Below are 12,335 nucleotides of genomic sequence, written 5' to 3' on the forward strand. Positions count from 1 at the left end.
TTCCCCACTACTGAAGTTAGGCTGACAGGACGATAGTTCTCTGTTTTCTACCTTCCTCCTTTCTTAAAAAAGTGGGATAACATTAGTCATTGTCCTATCTTCAGGAACTGATCCTGAATCTAAAGAACATTGGAAAATGATTACAAATGCATCCGCAAATTCCATAGCCAACTCCTTTGGTACCCTAGGATGCAGACCATCTGGACCTGGGGAATTGTTAGCCTTAAGTACCATCAGTCTACTCATCACCGTGTCCTTCCTAATGTCAATCTGTTTCATTTCCTCTGTTACCCTATGTCCTTGGCCCATCCATACATCTGGGAGATTGCTTGTGTCTTCCCTAGTGAAGACAGATCTAAAGTACTTAATAAATTCTTCTGCCATTTCTCTGTTTCCCATAACAATTTCATTCTTCAAGGGCCCAACATTGTTCTTAACTATCTTCTTTCTCTTCACATATCTAAAAACATTTTTGCTATCCCCCTTTATATTTCTGGTTAGCTTGCGTTCGTACCTCATTTTTTCGGCCCGTTTGCCTTTTTGGTTATGTTCTGTTGTTCCTTAAAAACTTCCCAATCATCTGGCCTCCCACTCACTTTCGCTCTGTCATACTTACAGTTTTTTAATGCTATGGAATCTCTGACTTCCTTTGTCAACCGCTGTGGCCCCTTCCCCCCTTTGAACCCTTCCTTCTCCGGGTGATGAACTGATTTTGCACCTTGTGCATTCTTCCCAAGAATACCTGCCAGTGTTGTTCCACTGTCTTTTCTGATAGGATATCCGTCCATTTAACTTTGGCCAGCTCCTCCCTCAGGGATCCATAGTCTCCTTTGTTCATCTGCAACACTGACTCCTCCGAGCTGCCCTTCTCCTTCTCAAATTGCAGATAAAAACATCATATTATGGTCACTATCTCCTAATGGCTCCTTTACTTCAAGTTCGCTTACGCATTAATGGGTTAGAAATAGGGAGAAGGTGAGGGGAAAGTTGGGGACGCAGAGAGAGAAAATTATAGACAGAAGGCGTTGGAGGGTTTTTGAGAGAGCTCCAGAACTCCGTCTGCGGGTCTGACATCACTGCTATTTTTATTTTTTGCTGCCTGTTTGCCGGCCCAGTCAGTGTAGCCGCACGCTTTCAATACTTCTCTGAAATACTGAGAACGCCCAGGTTCTGTTCCAATGGGTGAAGAGAGTCATACCTCAAACACCGCTCAGCGAGTTTTGGTTTCCTGTAAACTTCCATGTCTAAATATATGCACAGAGGGCCTGAATAAACAGGATGTTGCGGTGGGTGATGAGCTGTTGGTTCTAAACCTCTCGGACAGTAAATGCAATTTATCCGCCCTAGAGAGGGAATAGAAGACAAAAAGAGAGAGCTCGAGAGTGAAGCCAAATTGATTCCCTCCAAAAATCAGCCATCTCCATTTCTACCCCTCTCTCTACATTGTTCCCAATTTTTTGACCTCCCTTGTTTCAGTGATACCCTTTTCTGACACGTCACTCACTATTCTCTCTCCTCCAAACCCTAACTTTCCCCTCACTCGCTCTCCCTCTGTTTCTCCCCACTCTCACTACTCCCCCCCCCCCCCCGCCACTCTCATCCCTCCAGACCACCCTCCTCTCACACCCTCAATCTCTCTCTCCTCCAGCACTTGCACCCCAGGCTCTCGGCTCCTCTCTTTATCAGCTGCTCATCCGGTGGTTGTGTCGCTCGGATCTATTGGTCGACACGGGCTTTCTCTGACAACGGTTACTTCCCCTCGCTGAGCTCAGAGACGCAGAGGATCCTCGGCAGGATGGACAACAGAGAGACATACACGAATATCCAGCTCGTAAATTCCAACTCACCGTCTCCATTGAAAGGTCTGTGCGGCAGGGACAGAGGGAGGGAATTTCAATCTATTTCGAAACCCGGGAGTGTGCGATGCGGGGTTGTGAAGAGAGATTCAATCTGTCTCTGACCCCGGGAGTTTATGATTGGACAGTGTGGATGGAGATTCACTCTGTATCTGTCCCCGGGGGTGTGTGATGGTACGGTGTGGAGGGGGATTCACTCTGTGTGTGACCCCGGGAGTATGTGAACGGGACGGTGTGGGGGAAGCCTCACCCTGTTTCTGACTCTCACTGTTATGTCCACAAAAGACCCTGATGTATCGTACGTGAAACTCAATTTCAAGACATTCTCTGTTCCCCGGGTCCGGACGAATGGAGGTCAGTTTCACTTTGTTGGTTTGACTCTGTTCAGCTGATGTGTCTCTTCCTGTCGTAAAATCTCATCGCAAATACACCGTTAACCCTAATTATTCCCTGGTAGACAATGTCAGAGACAACTCGTGCGAGACTGGATGAGAATCGAGCAGTCGGTGCAGAGAACGCCATGAGATTTTTTGTGTGGTGGGAGTACCTTGAGACGGGTTTAAACTGGGGGCACTCAGGGGAGCTGTGTGATGGGGCGGGTGCGGGAGAAGGGAGTGCTGTGGCATGGTCGGTGAGCAGGAAACACCTTGTGAAGACTGGCATGGAGGGAAGAGGGTGGGAAGAGGCAGTGAGGAACCCTAACTCTAAAAATAATGTTGAGTAATGTGGAAATTGTCTTCCAATAATTTGTTCCAGTAAAACTCTTAAATTTGTCCAAAAAGTTTGAATTTTAGAACAAGATCAAGTAGAATATAAAAAAGTACCAATTTCGTGATTACGTCGGAAACTCTGATCAGATAAATTTGTGTTTAATTAATTTATTTTTTGTGGCGTAATATACAATTGATGAAAAAAATTATATTGCACTAATCTTAACCGGACCTTTGTTGTATTTGTCATAATACCAAGACATATTCTTGATCAATTTGTTTCTTCAATTTTACTATTCAAGTCAGTTTCCCAATTTTGTCTTGACTTATGAATTCCTTGTTTAATTGTCTGTTTTTGTTCAAACTATACGTTCAAGAAATATTTTGTTTTAACTTTTCCTTTTTGACTTAATGCTTTTATTTCATTAGATTTCGGCAATAACATTGTTTTTGACCCAATTTTTCTCTTAAATAAGCCCTTAATTGGAAATTACAAAACAAAATGTGTTGGTTGATATTTTGAATTTATTCTATAATTGATCAAATGACATTAATATACCTCCTTCAAAACAATCTCTTATATATCTAATCTCTATTTGAAACCAGTTGTATAACAGTTGATTATCCATTGTAAAAGGACTAAGTTTATTTTGAAATAAAGGTCTCTTTGCTGATACAGATTTCCTTATCTCTTCATCACATTTATTTTATTCCATAGATCAATCAAATGTTTTAATCTAGGGAATTCTTTCATTTCCCGTATCCATTTAGATTCCCATTTATATATAAAATCTTCTGGTGTATTTTTCTCCTCTTTTATCCAGTTCTATTCTAATCCATGCCGCTTTATCTTTAAGTTGATTTGCTTTATAATAATTCATAAAGTTTGGAAGTTGTAACCCTCCTAGATAAATTTCCATGCCAATTTTTCCAATGATATTCTTGACATCTTTCCAAAGGAACTTCCTCACTCATTTATTTAACTCTTGAAAAAACTTGTGTGGTAGTTGTATTGGTAGTGTTTGGAATAAGTATTGTAATCTAGGGAATATATTCATTTTTACGGCATTTACTCTACCTACTAATTTTATTGGTAATATCATCCATTTATCAAAATCTTGAATTTTTTTTCAATAATGGTCAATAATTTAATTCATATAAGTTCTTTATATCATTATCAACCCTTATACCGAAATATGTTATCCCACTTATCGGCCATCTAAATTGAGTTAATAATCGACATTGACTATAATCTCCTTTAGTAAGAGGTAGAATTTCACATTTAGCCTAATTTATTTTGTAGCCTGATATTTTCCCATATTCTTCCAATCTAGAAGATTATTTACGCAGCGAGTTGAATGGGTTTGTTAAATAAAGCAGAACATCGTCAGCAAATAAGTTAATCTTCTATTCCTTATGGTTAACTCTGAAAACCTTAATATCTGGGTCCATTTTAATTAATTCAGCTAATGCTTCTATCTCCAACACAAATAAAGCAGGTGATAATGGACAACCTTGCCCAGTTGACCTTGTTAACTGAAATGGTGTTGAAATTTGAACATTTGTCACTACTTTAGCTTTGGGATTATTATTTAAGGCTTTAATCCATTTTATACTCCTAATCTATTTTTCTCCAATACCTTAAATAAAAAAAATCCCATTCCAATCTATGAAATGCTTTTCCTGCATCTAACGCAACTGCACACTCATTTCCTCCTTCTGTTGTGCCGAATGAATTATACTAAGTAAACGGGTTACAATATCTGCCGATTGTCTGTTTTTGATAAATCCTGTTTGATCCATATGTATTAATTTTGCTAAGTATTTAGATAACCGTCTAGATAAATTTTCTGCTATTATTTTATAGTCAGTGTTTAACAAAGAAGTGGGTCTATAAGATGTTGTCTTTAAAAGATCTCTATCTTTTTCTGGCAATACTATTAAGATAGCTGTCGAAGAAGATTCTGGAAGTTTATGTGTTCTTTCCGCTTGCTATATTAACTCCATAAAAGGAGGAATTAATAAATCTTTAAACTTTTTTTAAAAATTCGGGCGGAAAACCATCTTATCCTGGGGATTTATTACTTTGAAGTGATCCCAGAGCTTCTGCGACCTCTTTTAATGTGAAAAGCATATCTAATCCCTTCTGTTCTTCCGAGCTCAATTTTGGAAGAGATATTTGTGATAAAGATCTTTCTCTCTTGACATTGTTATTTTGTGATTCTAATTGATACAGTTCGGAATAAAAATTCCAAAAAGTTTCATTAATTTCTAAAGGTGTGTAAGCAATTTTAATTACTGCTGTTCTAATTGCATTTATCATTTTAGAAGTCTGGTCTGTTTTTAACTGCCAAGCAAGAACCTTATATTTCACCTAGTTCATAAAATCTCTGTTTAGTTCTCATAATTGTTTTTTTTTTTCTGTTCGATATTTCTGCAGTGTCTTTTTGCTGTCATATATCTTTGATATTCTTTTTCTAATTTTGTAATCTCTTTTTCCAATTGATCTATTCCTATCAAATATTCCTTCTTAATTTTAGAAGTGTAACATTATCTGGCCTCTTACATATGCGGTCATTGCTTCCAACAATATGAATTTATAATCAACTGAATGTGTATTTGTATCTAAATGAACTGAATCTGCATTTTCATAAAATCACAGAAATCTTGATTTTTTAATCATATTAAATTAAATCTCCATCTATAAATCGATTCTTTTTTATCTATTATTATCATTGTCATTATCAAAGGAGAATGATCTGACAATGTTCTCGTTTTATATTGCATATTTCTCACTCAGTCCTGAGTATTCGTTGTTAATAGGAAAAAATCTATCCTTGAATAAGTTTTATGTCAATTTGAATAAAATGAATAATCTCTTTCATTTGGGTTAATTCTTCTCCATATATCAATTAAATTTAAATCTTTCATCAACGATAAAGTTAATTTTGCTACTTTTGATTTTATAACAACCTTTGTTTATCGATCTTAAACTGGATCTAGACAAAAGTAAAAATCTCCACATAATAATATTTTGTCATGTGCGTCAGCCAAATTCAAAAAGAACTCTTGTATAAGTTTTGCATCATTTTCATTCGGTGCATTAATATTCATGAGTACATCGTTCTGAAAAAAAAAATGACAATGTATAATTACATATCTGCCCGCCGAATCAACTAATACATTTTTGTATTTTAATTAGTAAAGTTTTATTAACCAAAATTGCAACTCCTCTGGCCTTTGAGTTAAATGAAGCCGCAATAACATTTCCAACCCAATCTCTTTTTAATTTCTGATGTTCTATCTCTGTTAAGTGTGCTTCTTGTAAAAAAAACAATATCTATTTTCATTTTCTTAATATATGTTAAAATTATTTTTCTTTTCACTGGCACATTAACATTAAAACTTTAAAAATTCAGTAAATTAGTCATTGTTGTTAATTGGGTTACTCCAATCTATAATAATACCTAATCGTTCAACTTCCGTGGTACCTTTGGGAGTATTTTTAAAATTCTCCTTGTTTCTATGTGTGTCCCCACCGATCATCCAGGCAAAGAAAGAAAGATAGATAAATAGATTATTTAAAAAAAAACAATATACGCCCCACTTCTAATTTTGTGGATAAAAAAATATAACATTACCCTCCTCTGTTGTACGGGTCATTGCAATCGCCATGTTTACCAGGAGAATCCCGTAGCAATCGATCCGAAGCTCCCCCAGCTCCTCCGCAACATAGAAAAGTATACATATGAAGAATAAAATAATAAAACTACTCTCAATTGATATTTCTCAAATGTTTTAACTTTCTCCCCTGTATCTTATAATTTAAATAAATTTAAATATTCTTCCTTCGTTAAATACCCATCAAATCCATTCACTTTTCCTGTATCATCTTTAATCCGTTTCGCTTTGAAACATTTGAGTGTTGTTAGTGAATATTTGCGAGTTTTTGTGCGAACACTTCCGCATCTCGATAATCGGTTAAAACAATCTTCTTTTTCCATCCTCCAAAAAATTATCGGTGTTGCCGAATGACGCATTATGAATTTATAACCCTTTTCCCATGAAACATTTTTCGCTGGGTTAATTTACTTCTTTCTCTTCCATAGGCTATAACTTATATCAGGATAGAAAAGAACTGCTTTCCCTTTTACCATCAATGGCTCGTTTCTCTTTCTGGCACATGGGGCAGCCGCCTTGGGGATCTTTTCTTTATCTTGGTATCTTAAGCAATTTCTCAAAATTGATCGTGGATGTTGATCAACTTGAAGTTTTGATCTTAAGGCGCGATGAGTCCTTTCAATTTCAATTAACAGGGATCCTTCTTCCATTTCCAAGTTTTACGTAATCCATTTTTGAAAAAAAATATTGGATCTTCTTCTTCTACATCTTCTTTAAGTCCAACAATCTTAATATTGTTTCGTCTGCTAAATTTTTTAAGCATGTCCACTTTTTCCAATAACTCTTTTCTTTCTGATGTCCAGGCAGAAATATTATCTCACATTTTGTTCATTCTTTCAACAATGTCTTCCTTTATTACTTCCAAGTCTGTATTTCTCTTATCCATTTTGTCCTCTTTTTATAATTTTGTCAAACATAATCTTCATATATTTTATATCATTTTTATTGCTTTTAATACGTTTATTTTTTCTAATTTACGCATTATTTGCATCGAAGATTTTTCTATATTCCCATAAAAACTTTTCCCTCCATCTTCGTCTGATTTATCCAGAGAATCTGAATCTACCGCAGATTCACTTTCATTTCCGGTTTCAATCGGATCTGCGATTTGTAGTTCAAGTTGCTCGCGTTTGTGCATGCTCTTTCTTTCAACTTTACGCAATTCTTGTTGGTCGTTTTATTTAGAAATGGTTGATATTGCCGCAGTTTCCTGTTCTGTAAAATGTAAAATGTACTTGAGCACGCTGTTCTTTTGTAGCGGCGGGCCTTGATTCTGTTCCAACTTGCGTTGCTCTTCATGGTAATAGTTTTCTTCGTCTTCTGTTTTTGAGACATAGTTTGAAACAATCCGGAGAAGTTTATAAGTAACTTTTTAAAAGTATTTACTAAGTTTTCTTCACTTGAACATTAATTTACTGATTTTTTACGGGAGAGCTGGATTCCCACGTCTCGATCCTACGTCATCCCGTGACGTCCCCGATCCAGCTCGGCTTTGAGGGAATCTACTCCCTCTGAGGGAAGTGCAGAGGTTCGTGAACAATTCACAGCATATCCGGGTATCAGCCTCACCCCCACGGACTCGTTCTGCACTTTCCGCTAAAGCAGACAGCCAGCCTGGATAATTCTCTTACACCCCAACACCTCCTATCGGTGGAAGATGCGAAAGCACATTCAACCCCGCTGTTATCAGACATTTGAACAGTCCACTATTCCCGTAAGATGTATTCTTGACCTCAAAGTTTAACTCGCCGTTGCCCTTGTCCCTGATGGACTGCCTGAACTGCACATTTAGCATTCTCTGACTGGTTTACCCTGTTCTATTCTCGTGATGTGATCGGTGTCTATGGCATTCCACTGGGACTCTCCTGTCTGTGACGTATCTGTCGGGGTTGTAAGGAGGGAGGACAGTGGTAGAGACGGTTAGGAGGGGGCATTGAATAAAACTTAAACCTCTCTCTCACTTTTCTAACCTCACACTCTTCGTTCCTCTCCCTTGTATCCCCTCCCTCCCCTTCCCTCACTCCATCTCCTCTCTCTATCCTCTCTCCCTTTATCACCCTGTCCCTCTCTGAGAATCGTTACCCATTGTCTCCCATTGTCCCTTGATCTTCGCCCTTTCCTCTCACTGTCATCCCCTCCGAAACTATACCCGATCCATCTACCACTGTCTCGAGGATTGCCGCCCATCTGCCCTTCATGCCCTCCTTTTGTACATCTTCGCTTTCTCCAATGCTGTCTCCCCGCGCTCTTTCATTGGGGTGGGGGCATCTTCTCCCAGTGGTATGTGTTTCTCAATGGGACTAGGCAGAGAAATGCGAAATGAACAGGCACTCCCTCTCCCCTCAGATCATTTTCAGTCTCCGAACAAATCCCATTGTCCCATCGTCTCCCAACAGATTTATGACTGTTCCGAAATGTATCCCAATATTCCACACCCTTCTCCCAGCCCTGTGCCGGGCCCAGATTAATCCTGTTGCTTTTCTCTCTACCCAAAGCTTCGTGTCTGTCTCCTGACATATCCCACTAAACTGTGCTCTCCCCATAGCATTGGCTGATCGGCAGAAAAGAGAGAGTGGGACTAAAGGGATATGATTCTGGTTGTCAGCCGGTTACCAGTGGAGCTCCACAGGGCTCGCTGTTGGGACCGCAGATTTCTATGATGGTTGTCAATGACTTGGACCATGGGATTCATGGATTTGTGGAAATATTTGAGGATGATACAACGATATGTGAAGGAACGGGTAGCGTTGAGGAAACAGAGAGCCTGTAGAGCGCCTTAGATAGTTTAGCGGAATGGGCAAAGAAGTGGAAAATGCAATACAATATTGGAAAATGTATGGTCATGCACATTGGTGGATGAAATAAACAAGCAGACAATTATTTAGATAGTGAGAGAATTCAAAATGCAGAGTCAAATCAGATTTGGGAGTCATTGTGCCTCAGACCCTAAAGGTTAACCTCCAGGTTGAGTTGGTGGTGAAGAAAGCGAAGGAAATGTTGACATTAATTTCTAGATGTATAGAATATAAGCCTAGGGATGTGATGTTGAGTCACCAAAAGACACTCGTGACACCACACTGAGAGTATCGAGCGCAATTTTGTTCTCCTTGTTTTAGACAAGATATACTGACATTGGAGAGGCTTCAGAGAAGATTCACCAGGAGGATTCAAGAAATTAAAGCTTTCCTGTCTGAGGAAAACCGGGCAGCTCGGCTTCTATTCCCTGGAGTTCGGGAGGATGAGGGGGCATCTCATAGAGAGTTAGGGAATGTTGAAAGGCCTGAACAGATTCGATATGGAAAATGTTATTTCCAATGTTCAGCGATTCTGGGACAAGAGGGAACCACTTCCGGATTGAAGGACGTCCGTTTAGAACTGAGATGCGGAGAAATTACTTCCGTCAGAGGCTGTTAAATCTGTGGAATTTGATGCCTCGAGCGGCTGTGAAATCAAGTCATTGGATGCATTTAGGGCAGAAAGTGATATAGGCTCTTGATTTGCCCGGACAGCAAAGTGTATGGGGAGAAGGCAGCGGAGTGGAGATGACTGGAAGTATTGGATCAGCCCATGATTGAATGGCGGGGCAGACGCGATGGCCCGAATGGCCTCGTTCTGCCATTATACCTTATGGTCTCATGGTCTTGTGGTCTCTCCGCAGGTGCGCATGACCAGCAGTCGAAAGTGAAGATCGGAAATAGACTGTGCCGTCTTGTCTGCCTACTCTGCCTAGTTACATCCGCCCTCATCGTGATAGTGGTCCGTCTCTCGATCCTTGGTGAGTGGAACCGGCTCCGTGTGGAGTCAGACCGTAAATAAAGAGACTGGAATAAACTGTTATTGTAAAACAGCACAGCGACACCGACACGACCCTTACCGTAACACCGATTAAAACCCATCACCATAACACAGACACACCCCTAACCGTGATAAAAACACGGCCTGAACCGTAACACAGTCAAGACTCGTTCTGACAACCACACGACATTTACTGTCGACCTCGTCCCGGCCGCCGAAACAAGCAAAACCGAGGTCTCGAGGCCTTCTCCTCCGGAGATTCCGGACCGCACGGTAGCAGCGGCAGCGAAGCGGGCATTTCAGAAGATTCTCCAGATGTTCCTCCGCCTCTCACGTCTGTCTCCATCAAATCAGGATTGTGCTCGGATCCCTACTTAACAAGTAACAGATATCCATCTCCAGAGAGGCCGCGCGCGCTGCGTCGCGCCGCCATTTCCTCCTCCTTTACTGGGACACCCTTCACCGTCACACCGACATAAAACTCTCTGTGACCCGTGCGGTAGCGCGATGCTGACTCACGTATCACTGCAAACGCGAAACATCCTTCACCATCTCTCTCAGTATCGCAGATTCTGCATTCTAAGGTCACCTCCGACCGAAACTGCCATGAGTTGAACTCAACCCTGCAATCCAAGCTTTCTGCACTCAACTGTAATCTGTCCCTTCTTAAAGGAATGCAGTGCGATCTCCGTCACCGGTTCACTGAGATGGAAACGAAGTGCAGATCTGTCAACGAAACCAAGGCTCAAATCTGTGAATTTTTGACCAGCAGAAGAGGTGAGGCATCATCCCACTCTTTCACCCGCTCCTCATCACAGGGCAGGCATGGAGAGAAGAAGCGTCTGTCTATGCTTGACATCGGGAGTGCCTGGTTATGGTATGGACGGTGATTCACTCTATGTCTTACTCTGGGAATGTCTGACGGGACAGTATGGATCCAGCTTCACTCTGTGTCTGACAGCGGGATTGTGTGATCGAACAGTGCGCAGAGAGATTCACCCCATGTCTGACCCCTGAAGTGCGTTATCCACAGTGGATGGGAGAGTGCAGATGGACGTAAGGGGACGTAAGGAGGGAGATTCACACTGTGTCTGACCAAGGCCTTGTGTGACTGGACTTTGTGGAGCGATCTTAATTCTGATCTCTGACGTGGGGAATGCGTGAGGGGCGGTGTCGGGTGAAATTCACTCTGTGGTTGACGCTGGGACTGTGTGATGAGACGGTGTGGAAGGAGTAATACCCAGAATCTGACAGCGGAAGAGTCCGATTGGACGGCGTGCAGGAAACTTCACTCCACGTCTCACCACTGGAATGTGCGATGAGGCCATGGAGAGAGAGATTCACTCTGTGTCTGACACAGACAGTGAGTGACGAGGCTTTGTAGAGGGAGCAAACTGTGTGTCTTACTCCGGATGTGTGTGATGGGACAATGTGGAGGGGAGCTTCACTCCACGTTTAAGCCTGGGCGTGTATGAAAGGCAATGTGCAGGGAGCTTCACTCCACATTTGACCTCGCGGGTGTATGAAAGGCAGTGTGCAGGGAGCTTCACTCCACGTTTAAGCCTGGGCGTGTATGAAAGACAGTGTGCAGGGAGCCTCACTCCACGTCTGACCCTTGGAGTGTGTGATGGGTTCCTGGAGAGAGAGTCTCAATCTGCGACTGACAGTGTGAGCCTGTGATCGGACGGTGTGCAAGGAGCTTAAAACTGTGTCTCTCCCCGTGTGTATGATGGGACTCTGTGTTTCACACAGTGTGCGTGTGATGGAAAGCTATGGCGGGGATGGGTTCTCAGTGATTTTGGAGGGGGGGGGGTCACGTGTGTGTCTGGCGCCGGGAACGGTGACGCGTGTCTGGATGGTGTTCCGCTCTTTGTCTGTTACCAGGGGTGTGTGATAGGACGGTGCGGATGGAGACGCTCTCGTTTTTCGACCCCTGTATTGTGTGATGACACCGCATAGAAGGAGTATCACACTGTGTCTGACCCCGGGAGTGTGCGGCGGGATGGTGCAGTGTGTGTTTAATTTCCTATCTGATCGGGGTGGGGGAATATGGGTAGTGTGGAGGGAGGTTCACTTTGTGATTGTCCGCAGGACTGTGTGATGGGAGAGTGTACATGGAGCTTCACACCATGCTTTACCCGAGGAGTGTGAGATAGTGTGGGTTAGGGTTAGGGTCGTGTGTGATGGGACAGTGTGGAAGGAGCATCACTCTGTGTCTGACACCGGGAGAGTATGAAGGAACCGTGAGACAAGATTTTCGTTTTTCGTCCATCTCCGAAAGTGTGCGACGGGA

This window comes from Hypanus sabinus, unplaced genomic scaffold, assembly GCF_030144855.1.
Source record: "Hypanus sabinus isolate sHypSab1 unplaced genomic scaffold, sHypSab1.hap1 scaffold_1203, whole genome shotgun sequence".
NCBI lineage: Eukaryota > Metazoa > Chordata > Chondrichthyes > Myliobatiformes > Dasyatidae > Hypanus > Hypanus sabinus.